The following is a 25,854-nucleotide window of genomic DNA, read 5'->3' as shown; positions in this document are numbered from 1 at the left end:
CAATGCAAGAAGCCAGAGTCAGCCAGGTCACTCAAGAGCAAAACACAGCAAGTTACTCCCCCAACGAGCCCAGCACAGCTTATCTTCATGAACCTGTCCCCACTTAAGGATTCAGCCTTGGCAGACACACCTGCAGAGATAGAACCAAAACCAGCAACATCAATTCTAGTGCTGGTTGAGGAATCGCAAGACATTGAGATAGCAACGGCCCTAGTGCATGATCCAGTAGACCATATGGATACAGGCAAAAAACCAAGGAGTGAAGAGCCATCAAGCCCGAGTAAAAGATGGTGTCTGGAGGATGAAGAAAGACTACCCCAGCTTTCCTTCTTGTAGAATGTTGATTATGAACAGTTCATGCAGGAAACTATGGAAGGGTTGGATGAGCTGTTAAAACTACCACATGCTGTACTTGGAGGGGCCGCAAAGCACAAGTGCACCATGGGAGCAGGAGCAAAAAGTATGGCGTTGCCACCTCCTCACAACACACATGTTGCATGATCGTAATGTTGCACTTTGGAAGCAGGTTAACGAGTCCAACACACAAGTATAGACTTTAAAGGAACACTTGGCATAGCAGAGGCCACACATCCGGATGTCATAATAAAGAGTTTGAAGGCCACTAAGGAGCAAGAGACCAGATATAAGGCATTGGAAAGCAATAATTTGGTTCTTAGCCAGACCATTGTTCAAAGAATCAAAGAAAATATAGACCTTAAGGCAAAGTTGGAACAAGCTAAGGAGCAACTCTAGAAGGAGGTCACCCACAAGCACGAGCTCACAATCGCCCTTCATGCCCAGCAAGTACAATAACTCCAACACAATTCCATGGCCAAAGAAGAGGAGCTGCAAAGATAGATCCAAGAGTTATCCTCAAATCTGAAAGAAGCAAAAGGCAAAGCCATTCACTCAGCAAGAGAGAGAACAATCAAACAAGGCACGTGCAGAGAAAATGAGAGCACTTAACGATGCCATCAGTGCTAGTCAAGTCAAGATGCAAAGGATGGTATTAGCACACTAAGAAGCAATGGCACAAATCATGCAGAAGTTACAAGACAGTCAAAGGCAAGTTTCCAAAAGGCTCCAGAGAATCAGAGAAGCTCAAGAAAGAGAGGCTACAGCCAGGCATGCCCAAGAGGAAGCAACCCGGAGATTTGAGGAGTTGGATGCTGCAAGGATGGTCTGCGAAACCACAATATCAAACCTCCTCAACAACAATGGCTCTCGTCTACAAGCGTTGGAATGCCAGTTGGCAATACAAGACCAAAGTCAATGGCAGGAGCCTACAGATGACATGCGCCTACTCCTTGAGTGTGCCTCGGTGAGTGTGCCTCGGAGGAGTTAGGTCAGCTGGCCAGTAATCCCTCGGGCCCCTCCTCAAACCCTTACTCTGTTTTTGTCTACACTAACCCTCTCCTTGCTTCAATATACGATATAGATCTATCTGAGGACCTAGGCCTAGGTGAACTAACCCTCATTAAGCAAAATGCTGAATGCAATGCTAACCCCACAATTATAATGGAAATTTTACATGGAGATATAGTATTAACTAATCCACAAGATATCTTCTTTCATCCATTACATCCTATTGTGTTAAACCTTCATAGTCGGTGTCAGGTACTCCAAAACTCTGAAATTTTGGACAACAATGTCAAAAAATTAGACCTGTTTGTTCCAGATGACATTCTCGAGACACCGGCCAACTACAAGGTGGTAGCACAGAGTTATCAGTATTATAAGCCATGGGTGGCTCAAAGTTTACAATACTCACCAACATTTAAACTTATGCGAGTCTACTTTATATCACCCTTTTGGAATTCTAAAACTATACTCTAATATCAACAAACACGTAGAATCCATGTTAACCAATGTACTCTACAATTTTGATGCCACCTATATTGAATATCCTACCATAAATCTTGAGGATATCCTTGACCATAAATCTTGAGGATATCCCTGACCTTCAAGAGTTTATGAAATCTCACAAACCTAGCCACCCACCCCCTAGCGTAGGTCATGGTCAAGAAGAGGCATCGGAGATAAATCCAAAGAATAAAATAAAATACACAAAAATGAGTAAATGCTCACATAAGATGAAGAGTTGATTGAGTACAAGGTTTATTAGTTAAAAATTAAGAGATATTAGTAAAAACATGAGATATTTTGGAGAAATGATGCACTTTTGACACCTTGGTAAGGAAAGGGGGACTCTTGAGGTAGGTGCCTTTTTCACATGTGTGGATGAATTTTTTAATTCAAAAAAATGTGATATTTTTATCTCTCCTCTCTCTTGGATCAAACTAGATCAAAAAGGGAGCCAAACTGGTCCAAATCTTGTCCAAATTGAGTCAAACTGAACCTGGAAAATTCTAAACCCCAGTTGGACTTGGTTAGTGGCCTCCCTCACCTATAAATAGACCCTCATTCCTTTGTATTTTCATATATTGGAGCTATACCATGCCAGTATTATCTTAAAATAATCATATTTCTAGTATCCCTTAATTTTTTCTCTCTCTTGGGAGCTTGGAGCTTCTCTCTCTCTCTCCAACAACTCTTGAAGTTGTTCTTCTCCTCTTCGTGGACCAATTGATTGGTCCCAGCAGGGGGGCTTCACTGCTAATAAAGAATCAATCCAAACTTGGAGGAGGTAAAATTGATTTATATGGTTTTTTCAAATTATCTCAATGACTTTATTCTTCTCAACCCCTCTCAAGCTTGAGAAGCTTTCAAAATGCTAGTTTTTATTCAAATCAAGATTTTCCTAAGTTTCTTAATGTTTGATTAGCATTAAGTTAATCTTTATGCTTATTTATAATGCTTTCTTTAAGTAAATCTCTCTCTCTCTTTCTCTAAAAGAGTAGCCATCTTTATGGCTAAATCTCTTGGAAAAGGATGCTTCTCAATGATAGTCTCTTAATTCAAATCTAAACTCTAGGCTCGATGAGCTAAATAATAAGAATTGATATTTTCATGATTTTAGATTAGTAAAAATAATGGTTAATCCTTTTTAGATTATTTATGAGTAAATAAAGATTACTTTAATTCATTCTAAATGAGAAAAGGATTATCCTAGTAAATTGGAAAAAGAGGAATGTCTAAATTAACTTAATCTAGTGGAATAATCATAATTATGTGGGTGGTTGAGTTTATGCCTGATTTATGCATGTTTATGCATAACAATTATCTAGAGAGATCTTAGGGTTTTAATAGTGGTATCAGAGCAATTATCTAGAGAGATCTTAGGGTTTTAACAATTATCTAGAGAGATCTTAGGGTTTTAATAGTGGTATCAGAGCAATCTCTATTTAATTGTTGTTGATTTTTTTAATAGTAAATTTTAATATTTACTAATAAAAATATTATTTTATTGATTTATGTTGATGAATTGCACGTGGATCATCGATATGGTGATTGGAACGTGTGTAACTACAATTCAATGGATGAATCGACGTTGCAGGAAAATTTCGTGAGTTAATGCTATTTTTCCTATTTTTTATGGTTAAAATCGAGCATTAATGGAATTTTTTACAAAAATACCATAGAGTTTATGGTGGATATTTTTGATAGAATGGATTCCCTGAATTTCTAGAATTTTTTAGAATTTTATCCTAAAATTTTAGGAATTTTTTGAGTATTTTTATGATTAAAAAATATATATTTATACATTTTTGCGGGTTTTTTTCCGCGAAAATGCGATCAAATTTCTGTTAATTTTCTACTAAAAGCGTGTTGATGCATGAGATGCTCTCCCGTGTGCGTGGGACTCTCTCCGTCTCTCAAATCTGATTTTTCCTTCTTTTTTCATGAGAAAATCTCTTTAAAATGATTTTTTTAAACATTAATCATAATTAATGATAATTATGATTAAAAAAAGATTAATTAAAAACTTAATGAAGGATTAAAGTTAATCTATGATTGACAGAGGGGAGGAGAAAGAGATTGGAAGGAAGAAGAGGGAGAGGAAAGAGGGGACAAGAAGGAGAGGAGGGAGTTTTCACTCCCTCGAAAACTCCCTCCCTCTCTCACAGTTCTACGTGCAGGCGGCGGGAGGGGGGGGGCTGCGCAGCAGCAGCCGGCGAAAAAAATCACCCCCCTTATAAAAATCAAAATCAAAACCTTAATAAGCTTTTCTTTATTATTATTTTTATTTTTTTTAAAAAATAAGTTTTTTATTATTAAAAAAAGCTTTTGAATTTATTTCAAAAAAAAGCTTGGAAAAAGTCTAAATTTTTTTGAGAAATTACGGGATTTGAGATAAAAATCTCTGAAAAATTATTAGAAATTTTTTCTTGAAACTTTTTGGCTTTTCATCTTCCGGAAAACCTTTGGCTTTCCGTTTTCTCGAAACCTTTTGGCGTTCCGAATTCCGAAAATTTTTTTGACCTTCTGTATTTCGGAAACTTTTGACCTTTCACATTCCGATTTTTTTTGCCTTTTTATTTTCCCAAAACTTTTGGCTTTCCGTATTCCGGGAAAACCGTTGGAATTCTAAAATTTTTTGACCGTTCATATTCTAAATGCGTTCGAGGTAATTAAAAAATTTCAAAAAATTCTTGAGAAAATTAGTGAAAAATTAGACAAATGTTATTTGAAATTTCGAAAAAATGTGGGGTTGGTGTTTGGCATGTGGTGTGTCCATTCGGGCGTCCGTGACCATTCAAATTCTTTTAAAAATATATTTTTGACCCAAAAAATTAAAAAAATCCATTAAAATTATATATTTTCATTGGATTTGAGAATTGTCGGGCGGAATTGGAAATTTCGTGAACGATGGGATTCTCAAGAAAAATTAGGAATATTCTGAAATTATTTTTAGAATCCTAAAAATTGGTATTTTTTAAATATCAATGGTATTTTGGCAAATTTAATTGCTAAAAATTTTGTGGAAAAATATAGGTTTGGAATGCCATAAGATAGGTTTGGTGGAATTCAAAATTGTTATATTTTGAGGCCCTAGAAAATTAGGAAAAATTAGGAAAAAATCATGATAATTCTTTTTCTCGAGAATTTAATATTTTCTAGAGTTATTTAATGTTGAAGTACATTTTCTCGTGCTGACATTAGATAGATGCGGGTTATTCGCATATTATTAATATGATTATATCTCGTATTAATGGATATTTATGTTTGGATTAATTCTAAACGATGTATTCATGATTTTTTACCATTGTTTAGCCATTCTTTTTGGACATGTTCCTTAATTTCTTTTGATGGCTATAATTTACGTTCAAAGTGTGTTTCAACTTTGACACTTTTCCATGATAATTTATTTTGGCACTTATTAAAGTGTGGATTGTGCTTAATTTCTTAAGCCTAAGACAAATTCTATCATGGGTTAGTTGATCGGTTTGTTTTGGTGGATTTTCATTGGATGTTTTCCAAGTTTTATATGGACTCGTCAGGTTCTGCCTAGATCACTTGGGTCTAGGGGTTTTTTATTGAGTGCTACATACATGTGTTTCACTTTCTTACTTTGGAGTTTTATTTGAACAACACAATGTTCATATACTCCGGGGATTGATGAGTTGGCCACCAATTTTAATGCTTCTTTTGGCATGATTAATGTCCATTAGATGGTATGCATTGATTTTTATGATCAACTATGGTCTTTATGGATTTAAGGAGCTTCTATGCTTTTATCCATGGTTTTATAAGGATCTTTTGATCTTTTGAATAATTACATGTGCTTTGAAGGTAGCATTTGCCTTCGTTTTTTTGCACGTAATTTTGGAGTATATTTCTTGTACTCTTGTACATATTCCAACTCGAATACCTAGTTGCTTATATATCTAGGTGAGTTATTTTTCTATCCTAACTTTATTGTGTTTTGGGTAGTTATCATTAGAAAGGCGCCAATAATTCAATTTCTTTTCTAATGATGTACTCAGAAGGAGTTATTCCTTGATGTAGTCTCAAGTATATAGAGACAGGTTTAGTATGTGAAAGTCTGGATAAGGCCATCTTATTCCTTTTATACAGGATTTTATTCATATTTCCTAGACGGCATACTAGGGAGTTTCAAATTGTTAAGGTATGTATGGGTGGTATCATGGTGGTATGGGATGCTAGTGATCCCTCACATATATTATCTTATGGGATAATTTGGGCTCAAGATTGTTGCTTTGCTTACATCACTTAGCATGTTGACCTCAACATTCAAAGACAATCTTATTTTCTAAATTCACTAGAAGTTATATTGTGGGCATTCTCTAGATAAATTTCTTTTATCTATAGCCTACATGTTTTGATGAGGGAAATTTCATTGGCATTTTCACTTGTTGAAATCTCTTTCTTTAGAGTTCAAACAAGTTTATCTTGTTGTGTTCGGATAAGGAAATTTGGATTCTTCCTTTGTTGGCATTTCTTTCTCTAGTTCCGTACTTTCGGTGATCTATATAGTCAACCTGATTGTTTACGGATGGACATATGTGACACTTCGAGACGTTGATGACTCTCTATGTTGATAGATATGGGTAACTCGAGACGTCGATTATTCCATATGCAGATGTGGGTATGTCGAGGCACCGATGAATCCTTGGTTTCTGCTGTTATAATGCCATGTTTTCCTACTTTATTCCGAAAGGTTTACGAGGAAGTTACTTTGAATGTGAATTGCTCTGATCATCCGTAGTAGTCTGATGGGCAAACAGAGTGTATGAATCAGATTATAGTGTATATGCTTCGTGCATATGTCTCTAGAAAATCATCATATTGGGAAAAATATATTCCAATGATGGAATTTGCCTATAACAGTTTTAAATTTACGGCTATTATTTTTTAGTTTGTGCATACTTATGTATGGGTATCAACCCAGGGCACCTATTGATGTCGGTCTTAAGGACATCGAGCTTGATGCATCGAGGGATGTCTTGCGAGATATGTAGGAAATGCTGACCGAAGCTCGGGATTCTATCAGGAGTGCTCATGATAGGGCACGGTTTTATGCTGATAGGGGACGCTCATCTCGGTCTTTTGAACCAGGAGCGTTGGTTTATTTTAATGTTCCTAAAGATTCTCAGACTTTGTCAATGGAAAAATGCTCGAATTTATCTCCTAGATATTGTGGTCCATTTCAAGTTATACATCGGATTGGCACGGTTGCGTTTGAACTTAAAACTACCTCCACATGTTAGAGTTCATCCAGTCTTTCATATCAATAGGTTGAAAGGGGAACTGGGAGGTGAGGATAACACAGTTACTCCTCAAGAACTCGTTGAAGTCGAAAATTTATCCTATGTTCCACATGAACCTGATAAGGTACTTGAATTCAGGGGGAAAGGAAACTTTGTAGTTGACTAATCCCTAAGGTTAAAATTAGGTGGAAAGATAGGGAAATTGAGGATTCGACTTAGGAGTCGGTTGAGATTGTTCAGCACAGTTCTCCTTCTAACTTAAAGGTAAGAATTCACCTTCTATACCCTTCGAAAGAAGAATGCTAGCATGAGCAGGGAGACCAAATTTCCATATATATGAGAATCTAATAGACCAATACTTAGCGTTCCAATCGACCCTCCACCAAAATCTTGTTTAGATAAGAGAAATCAACCCTTTGAGCTATCAGATGGTTACTTACACCTCAATTGTAATAAGAGTCATCATCAAGGGAGGGTGGGTGCATCCCAAGTTCAACCCTTAATTCATTAATTGAGGTGGAGAAATTGCATAGATATTGAGCAGTTTCCTTAGAGAGGCCCTCAAACTTAGCTTAGATATTGAGTAGTTTTCTTAGAAAGACCCTCAAGCTTAGCACATCAAATTTATATCTTTTAATCATAGCCAACTGATCCTCGTATTTGGCCTAAAAGAGGGTGATCCCATAAATTGCAAAGTTTGCAAATACCCTTGTTACTCAGTCTTATAATGTTCTTTACATTTCCTAGTGCCAAAGGAGGATTGAATAAATGGGACCACCACCATATGGTGTACGTCATATCCTATCACTTCACCAAATGGAGTAAGTCTTTCAAATTTTTGGATGAGAAATCTTGCAAAGGGAAAAGAGAACATTCTCTGGTTTAACCCCAACCATTTGCCATTATACAAAACCTTCTTGCCAATAGAGGCAAAAAAGAGGATAGAGGTTATCTGATCTTTTATTTAGCATTATATCTCTCTAAGAGACAGTGAGATCAACATCCTTTTGAGATGTATCAACCCCCATGATGGGAAAGTGAAGGTGTTTGAACAATTGGCCTTTATTAAATAACTTGGCAACCCCATCTAGTAACATTAATAAACTCATATTCAATGATGCTTATGATCATGGATTTGTGAATATTGTTATTACATTTGGAGCTTGATACATTTGCAAAAGCACAAAACTAACAAAAGAGCCTTAATTACATTCTCGTTGGTGTTTACCACGTGTACATGCCACGTCAGATTGCCAACCGTCGGCAATCTGACGTGGCATTCATGTTTGGGTATTTCTAATCTTGGCGGGGCATGTGACATGCAATGTGGCGGCTCATGCAAACTTTGTAAATTTCCAATCTCAGCAGCCCATGCAATTTTGCAATCTATTAGTTCTCCTTCGTAGCACGTGCTTTCTAGGTCCGTGATTAGCAGTGGACTTCACCATTAAAGACCACCGTATCAAGTTTGTGGGAGTGGGGGCCCTAGTTGTGGTGGTGGATGTAGATGATGCTCTTCTTGAAGATGTAGAAGCGGTTGTGCTTCGCTGAGTAAAAGTGGAGATTAACAAGTAAGCCTTCATTAACTCATCCTTCTCTCGTCAAGGCTTTCAAGGCTTCATCAACTCATCCTTCAATGTGTTGTTAAACACTGGTGGTGGAGGCCCATCAACCTCAATGCAAGTGTATGTTGACACTGAGGAGACACTTATTCATCATCTTTGGAAGTGGCACAACAACATAAGTGTAATTTACTGAAGCCTTCTTCCAATTATCCTCTCACATCTTATGGTACGTGGTTTAGATTTGCTATTTTTTGCACGTTTTGCATTAGAAATCATTATTAATTTTTATTAATCCTTCTTAGGATTTTTAATCATTATTAATTTTTATTAATCCTAATTACTTTTATATTAGGGTTTTTAATCATTACTTTTTTTAATTAATCTTAATTATTCTTTATAAATATAGAGCAAACCTCCTTCATTCCATTGTAGCCTCCATTCCAAACCCTCCCGCTTGCCAGGTTCTCTCTCTCTCTCTCTCTCTCTCTCTCTCTCTCTCTCTCTCTCTTTTCTTTGTATTTATTTTTACGATCATCATGGTGTTTTGTCTTTTAAGAGCCCAACAAGTGTTGTTGTGGTGTGAGGGTAGAAGATGGCTCCTAAAACACGTTCTAAGAAGGCTCACACACAACCAGAAGGATCCAAAAGCACTGAAGTGCCTTGTGTGAGTGAGGAAGCCTCTGCAGTAGTCACACCCATGGACAAGTTACAACTTTTGGGCCACTCAATCTTTCCTGAGAGAAAGTAAGTGTCCAATACATAAGCCTTGAAAGAACATGCATATATCTCTCTTGCATTCAACCCTTATAATTTTATTTTAATTAAATCAGGAAGGAAAAGATTGTACAAGTAATTGTGGGTGGAAAACAAGCAATGATAGATGCAGGTTATGGTCATAGTGACCATATATTCTGGTCTTTCTTGTGTAAATATGTTTATTGGTATTGCGTGAAACAAACAACATTGGAGATATTTCTTGTTATTGAGTGTGAGTCTACAGAGCTTCAAAAGGCTCATGAGGATGCAATGGATCTTGGAGCTGAACCATTCTTGACTTACCTCAAGGAGTGCAAAAAGAAGCATTTTGCACATGTTTGGATCATGGCTTTCTATTATGAAGCCGTCTTATTCAACAAATGCTGTGCCACACATGATGTCAACCGCACGATGAGTTTTTATATAGGTATGAAACGAACATACATTAGTACTTTGAATATGTATACATTACATTTATACTGACATATGTTCGAATAGGTGGTGGCTAACATTTAAAGAGCAAGTTGATGTCCCTTCCCTCTACCATCCAGCTAAAGAATGGGTCACTAGTCAGGTGAAAAAGATAAGCATTTATTCTGAGATTTAGATTGAAGGACGTAAGTGAAGTAGTATTCATTTCTTTACAACAATGCATACTGACATCATGTAATAATGACAAGTATTGGTGTAGGGATTCATGGAAATAAAAGCTCGAAAGATAAAGTAAAATCACGTGTGTCGTGCAAGGCAAAGGCAAAGACAAAGCACCAGAAAAGCTCCAAAAGGGTAAGAGGCATCCAACAAAAAAGGGTAAGAGGCATCCAACAAAAAAGGCAAAAACTCAAAAGAAGAAGGGGAAAGGCCAACAAGGGGAGTCAAGTAGTGAAGAAGAGAGAGAGGATCCTCCATTAGAATTTGGCCCATCAGAGAAGGAAGATGGCGTGCACTCTGAATCTAGGCATTCAACAAAAAGACAATGGAGATCTCGAGCATCGCACTCTAATAGGGATACAGCTAGTTTTGCTGTTCCTCCACCTAGTAAGTTATTCTCTTTCTAAGAATATTTTAATCATGGCAAGTTTCATGATTTTGATTTAAAATAGCATCTCAAGATTTAAAATATTCTATTGCAAGTTTCATGGTTTTTAATATTCTATTTTGATTTAAAATAGCATCTCAAGATATTCATCCACGACATATGGTGATAGAAGAAAGCATAGTGTATGTGGCCGACATAATTCTAGGAGGATCTAGTTCATTGTGAGTGTATCAGTTATTCAAACAAATAGATCATTGCTTTGTGTCTTCTGAAAGGTCCATAATAATTGACCTTGACATTTCATGATTATTTGTAGGAGGGCCACACATATGGCAAGGTTTATTGGGGGTCTCAACAAGTATGGGAGTATTGTTCATTCGGCCGTGCACTTCAGGGATGCTCTTTAGTGTGGGCAGATTTCCCTACATCATTGATTATGGATCTAGATTATCCCATTGTGCATAGATGGAATGCTTGGACAAAGGATCTTGTGGTTGCAACATGTGTGATAGCCAATGAGATTTTAAAAGATAACGGGACAGCAGAAATCCTAATCATCTTCCAACCATTGTGGAGGTCGCAAAATCTCACAATCTCTCTCTCTGACGGACACTATATATCTAGAGATGCAAGGAACTTACCACATCAGATTGATGATGATGGAACCGAGGATGTGACCTACACAAACTATGTTTACATATAAGTATATAATAGTTTTTTCAATGGTTTGAACAAAAATGTCTAACTTGTAATTGTCGGGTAGGTGCCCATTATACTTATTGGAGTATTTGTACGTAATCCACCAAGTAGATATAGCCCATAATATATCCGAGAGAATGGAAATGATGCAGTGGATGGGAAAGGTTTTGGGCCACATTCCATTGCTGTTTCAGAGTGTGAATACTGTAACATGAAAGATAATGGGTAGGGACCGTAAGCCTCTACGAGGTCCAGCTGAGAGACCAATGGTTACTGCAAGGTATGAAACAAGAAAGAGATTTTTTATAATTTGAATTTTTGAAATCATGTTCAAGATTAGGGAATGTATCTAATTTTTTTCACTTTGTAGGTGGTTGCTTGGAACGTTCACCCACGGAGGTGGACCTTGGAAAGACCCTTATCTCCCTACGATGCAATACAGGCAAATAGAGGTTATACCTAGCTCCAATGGAATGCAAGCACTCCTTTCGTGCTAGGGACTCAACCCGGTTAGGTGCACGAAAGCTTATCCTCTAAAGGAGAGATGCCTATGGCTACCATCACAAGACACTAGATTAAGCACACACACAAGCTCAACTTGCCCTCATTCCTACACACCCATTCATTCACAAATACAAGCAAGAGGAACACAATCACTATGCATGCAAGCAAAGAGAAAGACCTCACTCCACTCCTATCTTCCTACAAGCATGCACACACTCAAGCATCAAGCTTCCATGAAAGCTTCAAATCAGCCCACATACACAAACACAAAATACTAAAAGCATGCATAAGAGCAAAATGATTAGAGAAGAGGATGAGAAAGACTCATGACATTGCTATTGATTCAATGAAGAGATTTATCTCATACAAAGATGTAAATGGGGTGAGAGAAGAGTCTTCACCTCTATGGAGAAGAGGAAGAGTAGTTCTCTCAAAGGAGCTCTTGCATGAACTTAGCCCAAAGTGTATGTGAGCTCTCAAATGAGCCACTATTTATACTAAAACTCCTAAAACTCCCAAAACCTCCCATGTGGGATTATTCTCAAGCCCGCCTACAACTTGGAACTCTCTACAAGAGCCCTAAATAAGAATGTCAAGTCTCTTGTTTTCCTGCTTCCATCTTTGTGTTGCATCCTTGCCTTGATCACCACTTGTCACGCAACATTCCCCCTTCCTATTTTGCGCACGTTCTCGAGCGCATAGATGCCAAGGAAGAATAGCATCTCCAGTGTGTACCTGTAAGCAAAACGATAGGTGGTTTGTGTGAAAGCAAAAGTACTGACAGACAATAACAAAACAAGCAATTTTACTTTAATAAGACATGGCAATAAACGTCCAATTAGCTAGAGGAAGGAAATATTGAAGCAGTGTAGAGATTGAATAGGTTAGTTCAAGCCTTAATAATTACTACCTGCAGAGCTAACTAAAGTAAAGAATGTTTTATGCCAAATGTATTGTTCTTTTCCTAGAAGGCAAAAGACAACAGTTAATCGAGGGACTATCAAGTAGTATACTGAGCCTATGCTAAGTCAAAGATGTCGGTTCAACACTAATAAATCTAACATAATTATGTAGTGGCAGACTCTTGATATTGCTTAGTGTTTTGGTTTAATATTTTAAGCACAACGGCGACCATCTTGGATTAGACAAGCATTTCTCTTGGTGCCTTTCTGTCCCTTTTTTTTTTTGGACAGGGCTCTCTTGTTTGCGCCCCCACGGTATGGCTATTCCTTACTACACAAGGCATTGGTCTGGAAAGGTATAGACCTCCCTCGCCTACCATGAATAACAAGGCATTAGGCCACAAACATATACACTTTTCTTTTATTTTTGTCATGCCAATTTTTGTTATAGAAGGTTTATTAGATTGTCCCTAAGCAATGTCCTAGTAAGGGCAAGATATCCACTGACGGTCCTATGATTAATTTAGTTTCTTTGTCCTAGGTCTAGAACTCTACCTTTAGCACAAAACACTAATTACTTTGTATTGCTAAACGGGTAAAAACAATTACGGTCAAACTTACACTATCAAGTCTAAAGCCACTAAAATGCTATCCCTACTCTAGAGACCAAAGGAGATGCATATTGCCATGCTTAGTAAAGTGAAATTTATAAACAATCAAGCAACAAGAAAAGTATAGAAAACATTAGAGATTGGCATGAGTTCACCTGTTTCTGTTAAAGCACTAGTTGTTGGTGAAGAATTGTTTGCACGTGATTGTATGACTGTCAGTTGCGGTACTGAAGCGAAAGATGTAGTTTGGTGCTTGTATCTGTTTTATTCCGACAAAACAAACCAAAGAGAAAGAAAATTAAAAAGACAAAAAATAAGAAACATTGATGCTAAACACCGGATTTGGCCGAGGGGAAAAACCCAATGGGAAAAAGTGCCCTGGCTTCTAGTTCTTATTAAGAGAGTACAAGTGCTAGTCTTGCACTGGGGGTGGATGTATGTCTGCATTCTCAGGTGGGTGGACATCAATAGCTTCAAGATGTAAAGATAACCCAGAACGTAATCCTACCCATGGAGAAGATGGCAAGGGAAGAAGTGCATCTTCACTAACATATGGTATGGGCACAGTAGGAAGGCTAAAGAGGCACCTATGGTTTTGAAACCGTTCTAAAGACTCACTCACATTGAGCCAAAACTGACATGTAGATTCATGGGGAAGAAGAACCTGCAAAATGGGAGGGGTTAGCAAACGAAGGGTGTCCTCGCGCCCTGTTTGAGCTCTTTCCTCTTCCGAGAGTCTTTGTTGGTTGGGTCCACGTTACGGCATCAAAATTGCCCAGAGATTATGTCGTTGAGGTGTGACCCCCATGATTTGCTGCATCATACCAGTGCCATAGCGACGGAAATATGTGCGACACTGCCAACATATATGGGAAGCATTCCCCAATACCATACGAGCACAATCGCGGCAGTGTGGAAACAGATGATGTTGCTGGTAGTATAACTCCACAAATTGTCTTCCACAGCAATCCTCACCCACTGGGGCATAAAAATATCGGGAGTGCGTCTGAAAAGGTGCAATGCTATAGCCCCCTTGATGGTCAGGGTGAGTGCTATCTAGGTCCAAAGATGGACTGCATGTGTCCAGCCAAGTCTCCATCTGGTTATTCTACACAACACATAAGTAAGTGTTTAGATTTTTTTAAAAAAATGCAAGTTGAACGAAGAATGCTAGTATGTACAGGCATGACGGAAATAGAGCTAATAGATTCGATAGATGAATTGCCAAAAAGTAGCTTTTGTAGCATGATAGCTCTTTTAAGAATGAGTTTGCTTTTGGATGTAACATTATGCAAATTGTTTGTGGGGTGTTGACGTATGGCACAGGTTCCTTTTTGTTGGACTCTTTTTGGTACCCATTTCAGAGTACGTGCAAGAGATTGAAGTTTTAGTCGGAGGTGAGATTTTAGCGATAGGCATAGGAAATGCATTGGGACAAATAGGAGGAGGTGTGAATGGAGATGTTTGAACACTTCTGAGCTTTGGCAACCATATGGCAGCTGTGTTCTTGCCATCCCATTGGGCTTTCAAAATTTTCTTGGGTCTTTAGAGTGCCCAACTCTAACACCTATGCCTGTAGACTTATGGCTGGTAATGTAATTTGATTAGGGAAAGAGTAGAATACCGACGACATTCCAAATAGTTGGAGTTGTAGGAAGAACGCTCTTTCCTTGATAGTCAGGGAGTCTACTTGTGTAGGAGCCTGATTGAAAGTTGTCGGCTTTGTAAGACAAACTTTGACATTGCTTGTGTTTTGAGGAATAGACTCTGAACTTGATTCGGTTGCAATATCCTCCTTCTGATGTGTTGCCTCTGAGATAGAAGTGAGTAAAGGTACCCACATACCTTTTTCTTCCCATGTCAGTTTGGAGTATCCCTTCTTGTTCGAGATCTTCTGATGATGTCTGATTGACGCGTCAGCTTGTGTTTCCACCTGGACTCTTTCAGGCTTGGTAAGGCGTGGTTTCCAGTATTGGTTTGGTTTCTGTAAGTGAGGTGGTATTGACTGCTTTTGTTCTTGAGTAGATTCAGGAACATATTTTTTTTTTTGTTGCAGTAGTCCCTGCATCCTTCTTTGGTAGCCACAAGGTAGTAGCACCCTCATAGTAGCCTTGTGCTTGCAGAACCTTCTTTGGGATCCACCGTTGTTGAGTGGTCTTGTTGGAGGTGGAACTGTTGGTTTTGGTGAACCTCCTCTTTAGCTTTGTATTCCTTGGATGTTCCTTGGCAGCATTGGTCTTGGCTTGCGAGCTGCTTTAGGTAACCAGATTTGAATTCTAAGTGCTTCCCCCCTTCCGTAGCCTTGTGCATATAAGAGAGATGTTGGCACATGCCATCCTTGAGTATTGTCATTGTCATTACTCACCCAAATCATTGGATCTTTTGAGGTTGTCTCTATCACAGTAGTGATGGTTTCCCCCTTTTGAAAAGATGGGAGTGCCGAAGCACTTGATCCTGTAAGGTGAGTAGAATTTACCAACAAGGTGTATTGTCGTGAGTTCCAGTCCATACCGCATCTGGTGGTTCTAATCCATGATCTGCCTAAAACAACATCCACCACTGCTTGGCTCTTGTTAGCAACATAAAAAGTCACGTGCATAGATTGATCCTGAATGGACATATTAATACAGCACTTGCCTAGGGCTGGGGTTTCATCACCAGAGAAACTCTGGAAGTTCAATGATGCATTGGTGAGCAAAGGTTGGCCTAATGATGTCCACGCTTCATAAGACAAAACATTGCAGTCGGCTCCCGAATCTATAAGTGCAGACGCTGCAAAGATTGCTCTTTGAGTAGGGATCCTTACTTTAATATGAAAGGGATCTACAAAGTCTTCATCATCATCCAAGTGGATGGCCATGATAGTTGCCTTGCGGCGCTCGCGTGCTAGTGCTACTCTAGCCTTAGCTTCTTCTTTTGCTTGACTTTGTAACAAAGCTTGAGCTTTTTTACGTGTCTGACTAGCATGTATGCGTATCAGCATATCATCTGTTAGAGGTTCTTCATAGCGCTTCAAGCGGCTACCATTGATGAAGTTAGTCATTGGCTCTCCATCTAAGGTTTCCAACCTTACCTCACCACTCGCACTAAGCTCGTTGATCACAAATGGACCAAGTCCTCGCATTTTCAGCTTGCGTTTTTGTTTCTTCAATGTGTAAAGCAACACTAGATCACCTCTCCTGAAGTGACCTTTCTTCACATGCGTATCATGCCAATGCTTTTGGCGTCGTTTTTCAGCATACATGCCAATGTGACTGCCAATAGCCTGTCTTCATCTAGCCTCTCCAATTCATCGATCCGTGTAGAGAATTCATGATCCATCCACTCAAGTTGTTTTGCAACTCGAAGTATAGGTACAATAAATTCTATCGGAAGGATAGCATCCAATCCAAAAACTAGATTGAAAGGTGTCATGCCTATGGACGTTTTGTAAGCAATTCGGTAAGCCCATAGAACTGAGTGAAGTTTCTGTTCCCAATTTGTTCTATGTCCCTCAACAATCTTTGTAAGCGCAGTGCAAAGAGTCTTGTTTGTGCTCTCAGCTTGACCATTTTCTTGCACGGGTGATAAGGCGCTGACCTCTTATGGATGACCATAAAGTCTTCCAAAAGAAAGGTAATGACTTCATTGATAAAATGCACACCTTGGTCACTCACAATCTCAATAGGTAACCGTAGCGTGTAAACACATGTTCGTATAAAAACTTTGCAGTGGTCCTAGCATCGTTTTTTACTGTGGCTTTTGCTTCTACCCACTTCGTAAGATAATCTATGGGGCTACAATGATATACTCAGCATGTGTATGGCGTGCTGGTGGTTTAATCGGTCCCACAAAATCAATTCCCCATTTGGCAAAAGCTCTAGCCCCCATAATTGGTCTCAATGGTATGTCCTCATACTTGGTAGGAGGTTTGGCTCTTTGACATTGATCACATCGTTTGACATTGATCACATCGTTTGACATACTCTATTGCATCATGAAAAAGCGTAGGCCACCATAGTCCTGACCATAGTATAAGTTTGGCAGTTGTTTCTCCACAGAAATGTCCACCCCCAACTCCTGAATGTGCATGAGTCGATACGCTAAGGTAGTCACTCTTACAAACACAAGTTCGTAGGTTTCCATCTTTGCCCCTTTTGTACAGCTGGCCTTCAATAATCTGAAAACTCGCTGATTCTACCTCTATGGCTCTCTTTCTATGCCTAGGCATCTTATCGTCCGTATGACCTTGCGTCAAATACTTCACAATGTACGAACTCCAATTGGGTGTTGTTGAAATATAAAATAGAGTCACATGAGGAATGGGTTTCCTTTGTTGTTGACAAATTTTACAATTCTGTACGTACTCTTCTGTATCAGCATGAAGTGTTGGCCACCAATATCCTTCCCACAAAACTCTTTTAACCGTATCCTTTCTAGAGACATGTCTGCCTCCTAAGCTCATGTGGACATATGAGATAATCTCATCATATTGATCAGGGTCAGGGCATAGACGAAGTATTCCATCTTTTCCTAATTTATACAATCGTCCAGAAAGAAGCTTATAAGGAGCACAATGCTCTAAGGTCATTATCTTTTCATTGGTGGGACTAATGGAGTTAACAATTCCTGTCGTTAAAACTTGAATGATGGGTTCTGCCCATCTTGGTGCTGTCTCAACCAAGAATAGAGTAGTGTCAGGGATATCATCATCTATACCAATGGGTGCTTCTCCTGAAGTTATCCTGGAAAGATGATCAACCCGCTGATGCATTTTTCCCTTCTTTACCGCTACTTTAAATTCAAATTCAAGTAGAATAACAAACCAGCGTACAATCCTTCCGGTTGCACATGGCTTGTTCACATGGTAAAGCAAAGCTTGATGATCTACGAAGAATGTAAATTTATTGGCCAAAAGGTAATGCCGAAACTTCTTCATCACAGCATAGATCATAGCTAAGCCTTCTCTTTCCGTGGTGGTGTAATTCTTTTCAGCACTATTCAACTGGCGGCTAGCATATGAGACTGGAAAGTCCATTTTGTTCTCGCTTGGTTGAGCTAAAATACAGCCAATTGCAAAAGCCGAAGCATCTATATGTACATGGAATAAATTATCCCAATCCGGCGACCTGAGAATAGGTGCCGTCACTAATTCTTTCTTCAGTTTTTCAAAGGCTTCTTCACAATCCTCTATCCATTCAAATACAACAAGGAGTGGTTACAATGGCTGTGCTATTTCGGCGTACATGTAGATAAATCTACGATAGTAGCCGCAATGACCCATGAAAACTTGTACCCCTTTTGCATTGTAAGGTCTAGGTAGCTCAACAATAACAGCTATCTTTTCCGCATCCGTGGATATACCATTCCTAGACATAATGTGGCCTAGAATCTTCCCTTGCCTAACCATAAACTTGAATTTATCAGGGTTAAGGCATATGTGATACACTCTGCATTTCTCAAAGATTTTTTTGAGATGCTTTATGTGTTCTTGTCTGTCTCGATGGAATGCACACACAAGTCATCCATGAATATTTCAAGAAATAATCGCAGGTATTCTTTGAACGCATGGCTCATCAACCTCTGAAAGGTGGCTGGAGCGCTAGTCAAACCAAAAGGCATGACTCTATATGCAAACACTCCCCATTCTGTAGCAAATGCGGTTTTGTGTTGATCCTTGGGATCAATAGATACCTGGTTGTAGCCCAAAAATCCATCAAGAAAACTGTATGCCTTCTTACCAGCTACCCTCTCCAATACATGATCAGTGAGTGGAAGCGGATATAGTGGTCTCGGACAGTAGCAGCATTTACTTTCTTTAGATTGACACATACTCGTAGTTTTCCATTCTTCTTAGGTACTACCACAATCGGTGAAACCCATTCTGTATGTTCAATCTCATAAATAAATACAGCCGCTAACAACTTGTCAATCTCTTCTTTGATCTTTTTGGCAAAATTATCGTTTTACCTATAAGGACGCTGCTTGGACGGCTTGGACGGCTTGGCATCTTCTCGCATGGGAATTGTATGCTGGCAGATCTTTGGATCTACCCCCTTAAGGTCTTTGTAACTCCAAGCAAATATATCTCGATACTCTCTTAGAGTAGAGATTAGCGATTCTTCCTCCGCTTGCGTTAAGTCTGTGGCAATCCACACGTTACGTGGCTCTTCGCTTGGTTCTGCCAGGTCTATTTTCTTGGCGTCCTCAGGGCCATCATAGGAAACTCCTGGTTCCTCAGAATAGGTTGTTGCAAGACTATTTTCCGATCTTGTATGGTAAATTTCTTGAAGTTTGAGGGGATATTTGTGGTATCCTCTTCTTCCTTTGAGTCATCACTCATGGAAGACTATGCTGCTTTTAGCATTCTCTTCTGTTCTTGCACTAGAGCTTTATGCTCCACTCTCGTCTCATGGTGCTTTGTTTAGTCTTGACTGAATGCACTGAAGCCTCAAATTTTAGCCTTGGTTTCCGTTTCCTCTTCTTCTTTGGGTTGTCACTCTCCTTCTCATTTAGCTTTTGCACTAATTGAAAGCCGTATCTCCATTTCATCTCGTCTTTGATGCAATCATCAGCTCCCAAGTAGTACAAGTACTCGTTCTTCCCTACAAAGGTTGGAGGTGGAATAAAGTCCTCTTTATCCACATCTTCTCTTTCTTTTTGTTGTTGTTGTCTCTTTTCCTTGACTTCCTGTTTGCAAAACTTCCGGTGACTCTTGCAAAACTTACGTTTTGGTTTGTCATTAGGAATACTTAGCAAGACCTCTCTGCCCTTTAACAACAATCTTATCTTCTCTAACTCTGATTCAGGGACTATGGCATCATCATCAGAATCCTTCCCATCAGAGGATTCTAAGCATCTACCTTCATCTCCTTTGTCAGCTGAGCTATACTCAAGAGGGGATACTTCCTCTACAGATACCATATCTCCTAGCAATAATGATTTGTTTGCTTCATACCTAGGGGCTTCTTGAGGTTCCTCTGCATAGATCGGTCTTAGCATTCTTACGGGAATAATGTCATACCCATCTGGATCACAGAACTGTGTTTGCCTTGGCAATGCACAAGTGTCTATGGTAGCTAAAACATGGTTCCATTCTAAGGGATCTATCAAGTTCTCAGGAAAAGGTATAGGGATATACGCCTCATCCGTCACACTTCTGTCTATGGTAACATTTCCAGTTTGCAAGTCTCGACAAGATGCTCCACAGATCCATAGATCAGCTCTTCCTTCTCAGACATAGTTGCTCCCGATGCTTCTGAAGAAGCGGAATCAAACTCATCCACAGGAGAGTGCGTCACATCTCGATAAGCATGGTTTTTCAGATTCACCCTCGTGGTTACATTCTCATGTCTGAGGTACAAGTAATTGTAACCCCAGTCTTGAATCATTTTGAATTGGCGCATGAGTGGCCTTCCTAGGATCACTTCGTAATTTGTGTTCTTGCCAAAGTCTACAATAGCAAAGGTATGTCCATACTCAATGCCACATGACTTGACTATAACGTTCTCAAGCAATCCTATGGGACTCTCTAGATTTTCGTCTGCCAATTGCAAACTCATCCTTGTACTTCTAATTGCAGGTTTTTCCCACATTTTCCATATAGTTTTTGTTGCTATACTCACCCCTGCTCCGCTATCTAGAATAGCTATAGATTCAATCTTGTTGATCTCCACAGGAAGCGTAGTATTTCCTTCGTCGTCTTCACAATGCTTGCCAACTTTGTTCACAGGCACCGGAATTGTTTGCTTAAGCATCGGCTCAGAAGCCTTTGCCTTCAACAACTCCTTAATCTGGATGTTCTGGTTCCACAATCCTTGCTCAGTTAATTGTGTAGCCACTTCTCCCCACAATCTTGGCCTAAGCTTTAAGAACTCTGCGAGTGGAATGGTACACGTAACTGGTGCCGACATTAAAGCTTGCAAAGTCCTGATGTCTCGTTCCTGATGAGGTTGTCGTGTCATTGATGGTACTCGCATGATTTGGCTATGTGCTTCGTACAGTCCTAAATATGAGGGCAGTGTCTTGCATGTGAGCTTGTTGCTCCGAGCTGAGACAACAGTCTGAGCATCATCTGGTAGAGATAAAGCATCTAATTCTTGAACCCTTTGATTCGAGAATTCTACTATAGAGAACGGTGGTGACTTATCAGAAGATGCTAGATCCTCAACTTGTTTTTGCACTGCTTCCCACATCTCCCTTGCTACTGCTTCCTCTATTTCAGGAATTTCATCTCCAAAATCCGCGGTAGTCAATGGTTTTGACTCGTCTGCATTGGTATGAGGTAAATCATCTCCTTCAGGCATTTCTAGGAAATGTAGAGATACAACTTCACTTCCCTTTTCCATGCTTGGCGTGGCTTCTGGTATCGTCTCTAAGTTAGGCTTCAGAGAAGCAGGTCCTCTTGCGTACATAGGTGGTGGGCCGTCTATTAGAGTTTGAGTATCCCTAATCAACTGCTTATGGATAGCCAAGTTGATTGTCTCTTCATGAGGGTTGGGATATTCTTGCAGCTTCTTAGGCAGCTCGGTGTCAGAGCTGTGATCCTACTATTATACGCTTGAAGCGCTGCATCTAAAGGCTCGTACACCTTGTCCACAAGGACTGATCCTCCTGAGCTTTCCTCAGACTCGGATGCTTTTCCCTTTTGCTCATTTTGAGTTTTCTCTCCTATTTGTTTCGTTTTCAACATTCCTTCTAGCTCTTTTGGGATAGAATTTCCTCCATCAAAGCTCTTCTGCTCCTTCGACTTCTTACTCCCCTTGCTGCGTGGTTTACGTTGAGTTGATTTCTTTCTCTCTTTTCCATCTTTGGATAGAACCTTAATCTCAGAGGGTTTCTCAACAACCTCTTTGACATTCTTTTGCGCTTGGGCTCTAGTCACTACTCTTAGCGACACTAGTTCGTTCTCCTCCTCAGATGTCGTGGGTGATGGAATCACTTCAACATAGTTGAGGGACGCTTTAGTTTTTTATGCTACCGGATCTACAGGCTTCAACAAAGCAATCCTTTGGTAGATGGTCAATGCTACACCCTTGGCAAAACCTCTCTATAGGTGGAAATATAGATGTTGTGCCTATGTTAGCTAAGAGGGGTCGTTTCTTGTTTGGACATTCTCTCGCCCAATGTGGTCCACCACATTCGTAGCATGGTCCTATTTGTTGTGTGGGGTATAGTCTCTTTGTAGGATATGGTCCTGGATAACCTTGAATCTTGGTTGGCTAAGATCCTATAAGCATCAAAGAGCTTGGGTCTCCATTAAAGTCATGAGCTAGGCTTGGTCCGGTTGGGTTCTCAAAGTAGGGTTCGACAAGAGGATGCTCCACTTTGATGTAGTATGGTTGAGAGCTAACCATCTCCATTCCTAATTCAGGATTCTCATATTCCACATATCTAAAGGAAGCTGTGCTGCCAGGTGGAGGAGGTTGAGCTCCTAGCACCGGCCGTGCTTGCTCTTGAGCAACTAAGGTTCTCTCATGGTTCACAACTTGCTGCCTAGGTGCAGAGTTAGCTGCTTGTTCCCTTTGTATCCTTGCAATGTGATTGCAGTCCGAAGTCACATGTGTGTAGTTCCATTTACAAAGCTAGCACCACTTCTTTGTTGGTTGATTTCCAACCAATGGTGAGAAGGTTGGGCACTACTCGGTTTTATGGCTACCTCCACATCCTCCACAGACGTAGGGGCCTGTAGGTACAGTATGCATGTATGATGGTTGGGGTCGGTAGGAAGGTCTGTAGTATTGCCCCATCTTTTTCAATACTATCTCGGTAATCTGATCTGGATTAACTAATGGCACACTAGTGTCAGAGCCCTTTCCAGAGCTACGTTTATCGTCCGGATGACTATCTTGGTTTCCCATGCCAGTCATGTCAAAGTTGTCATCGTAATCCATGGCATCCATGCAACACTCATTGAAGATGACATGCTTCTTTGCGTACAAGTGAGCGTGAAGCGTCTTGTTTCGTAAGCCTTATAGGAAGATAGAAATTAATCTTCCTTGGCTTGGCTTCTCATCGTCAGGGCATCGATTGATGTACTGCTTTAGCCTATTTACACAATCTCGCACAGATTCTTGATCTTTTTGCTTAAAAGCGTAAATTTGAGCTACCGCATTGTGCTTAATTCCCATTTTTGAAAACGCAGCTATAAAGCTCTTTTCCAGCCCATCGAAAGATCGCTTTGCCTCAGGCTCTAAAGTCTGAAACCATTATAAAGACTTACTCTCTAGTGTCAAGCCAAATCCTTCGATTTGCGTATGCGTATCCGTGACTTGCTCCGCATGTATAGCTTGCTTAAAAGCTGCTATATGGTCATATGGGTCACCGGATCCGTCATACTTCTTGACAAGCTTTTGCAGTGCAGATGGTCTCACTTTTCTAGAATATTCATCGTCATGTCTCCTATATGAGTCTCGGTCTCTAACTCTAGGCTCTTCAAATGTCAGTTCTCTTGGTCTATGGGGTTCTCTTGGAGGTACATATCCACTTGCTCGTGGTCTTTCTTCTCCCCTAGATTCTCTAATAGCCCCGGGTCTCCTCGTAGGATCAATCATTGGAAAGACTGGTCCTCTAGCAGTTGTGCCACACTTGGGGTTCTAGCCCATGGTGGCGCTAGTGTTTCTCCTCGAAAGGCAGATTCATCTGGACGTGCCGTGTCTAAGGTACACACCTCAGTGAAAAGGGGCCTTCCTTTCCATGTCAGTTTCCTAACCTCTGGCCATTCAAGGGTTCTAAAGTCGTTCCCCTATCTATCATGAACACGCAAACCATCTAAATGCTCTACAGTTATTGTATGCGTGACTGGAAGCTCTAAGCTCAAATGCTTAGTAGTTGCATAGTAGGTTTCTACCACATCCCTATACACCTCTTTAATTGGGTCGTCTTGATAGATTTTAACTACTGGAATTTCTTTTACTATGTCCCATGGATTTTTCTTGGTCTCTTTTTCTTTTCCCGTTCTTTCTCTATCCTCCCAATTCCTGTCAGAAAACAATTCTTCAAGTAAAGAAATGGGTGTACCAGGTCTGCGCGATGTTCCTGGCACATTTGGGTCCGATGGAAGCTCCTCCTTCTGCTTTGCTTGTGCGCTAGGTTGAAGTACACCCAAAGCATCCACTTGTTCAGGATTTTTGGTGACCTCGTAGCGTACTCCATTTCTACCCATGTACATATCGTCTTGGTAGTTTACCCATGGTGTTAGTTCAAACGCAAAATGAATGTCTGTAATTTTAACAACAAACCGGCTCATTGGATCTTTGTAGATCTCACCGCCATGCACGTTTGTATACAAGAAATGGAGTCTCATGTTGTCAATCAACTCCCCATCTGGGATTTCAAATGGATTAGCAGAATCTGCCATACCAATGGGTGTGGATGGTCTATTCATGCCAAATGACTCGTTTACGTCCATTGAAATATCACTCACGGTTCTTGAGAGGCTCTCTGTTTGAGACTCTGAAGATGTCTCGAGAATGCTCTCCAAGTTGCCAACAACCGATTGAGTGCCGCTCCCTTGAGTGGTTACCCTAGATGGTGCACTAGTGTTACGTCCCCCTAGTATTGTTCTCGAGCGTAGATGCATACGCTATTTTTAGCACGTTGCAGTGTCCAGTTTTTGATTTTTTTTAAAATTTAATATATATATATATATATATATATATAATTTTTTTAAACCCTACCTAACCACTAAATGCAACTAACATGAATATGTGTGTAAATACATATTTTATTTTATATTTTTTTAAATAATTACATAAAAATACGAATTATGTTAAAAATACTAATAATGTAGATTACACTAATTATGCAGAAAATTACAAAAATTTAAAAAAATATAGAATATGCAAAAAATGTGGACTCCAAAGAAAACACATAATTTACAGAATTTTTTAATTATTTTTATTTTTTATTTTTTATTTTTTTATTTTAAAATGTAAAAAACATGAAAATTACCTAGTATGCAGAAATTATAGATTTTGAAAAATTAAAGATTAACAAAAAACAAAAAAACAAAAAATAAAAAATAAAACACTAACCTTATCGCCTGGCACCTTATCGCTTTCGAATCATCCGGCACCTTATCGCTTTTCGCACTCTTTGCTGCCGCCATCGCCGCCCTCTCCTCCGATGCCTTCAGTGGCCAGCTGCTGTCCAAGCGTGCAGATGATGGCGACGTTCCCGGGCGACAGGGCTGGGACACTGCAGGTCTGTCTGTCGGTCCCGGGGCCTTCACACTGGGGGCCGAGCCTTGGAGGTTATCCGCTGCCGGTGGGCGATGTTGGGCGCGCTGGGCTGTGTCGCCCTGGGGCTGCTGGCCGGGGGCGGTGTGGGGTTCGGCGAGGCCATGTGGTTCAAGGCCGGTTCTCAGATTTTCTCTGAGGCGGCCTGGACTACCTAGGCAACCCCAGCCTTGTCCATGCTCAGAGTATCGTCGCCATTTGGGCCTGCCAGGTCATCCTCATGGGCGCCGTGGAGGGCTACCGAGTTGCCGGCGGGCCCCTTGGGGAGGTGACCGATCCTATCTACCCTGGCGGAAGCTTCGATCCGTTGGGCCTGGCTGACGATCCCGAGGCCTTCGCCGAGCTGAAAGTAAAGGAGATCAAGGATGGCCGCCTCGCCACCAACTTCGCCCGCTCTACCTTGGCCAATAAACTCGTTGCCTGCTAG

General features: G+C 40.1%; 1 pseudogene; it reads left to right on the top strand.

The window, feature by feature from the left end:
- The first annotated feature begins 1,027 nt into the window (after positions 1-1,027).
- Positions 1,028-25,854, top strand: LOC147605434 (chlorophyll a-b binding protein of LHCII type 1-like; annotated as a pseudogene).

This window comes from Cibotium barometz, chromosome 59 (assembly GCF_041138505.1).
Source record: "Cibotium barometz isolate CiBa-2024 chromosome 59, ASM4113850v1, whole genome shotgun sequence".
NCBI classification, from domain to species: Eukaryota; Viridiplantae; Streptophyta; class Polypodiopsida; order Cyatheales; family Cibotiaceae; genus Cibotium; species Cibotium barometz.
Note: the sequence above shows the minus strand (reverse complement) of the source record. Positions and strands in the feature narration are given on the sequence as shown.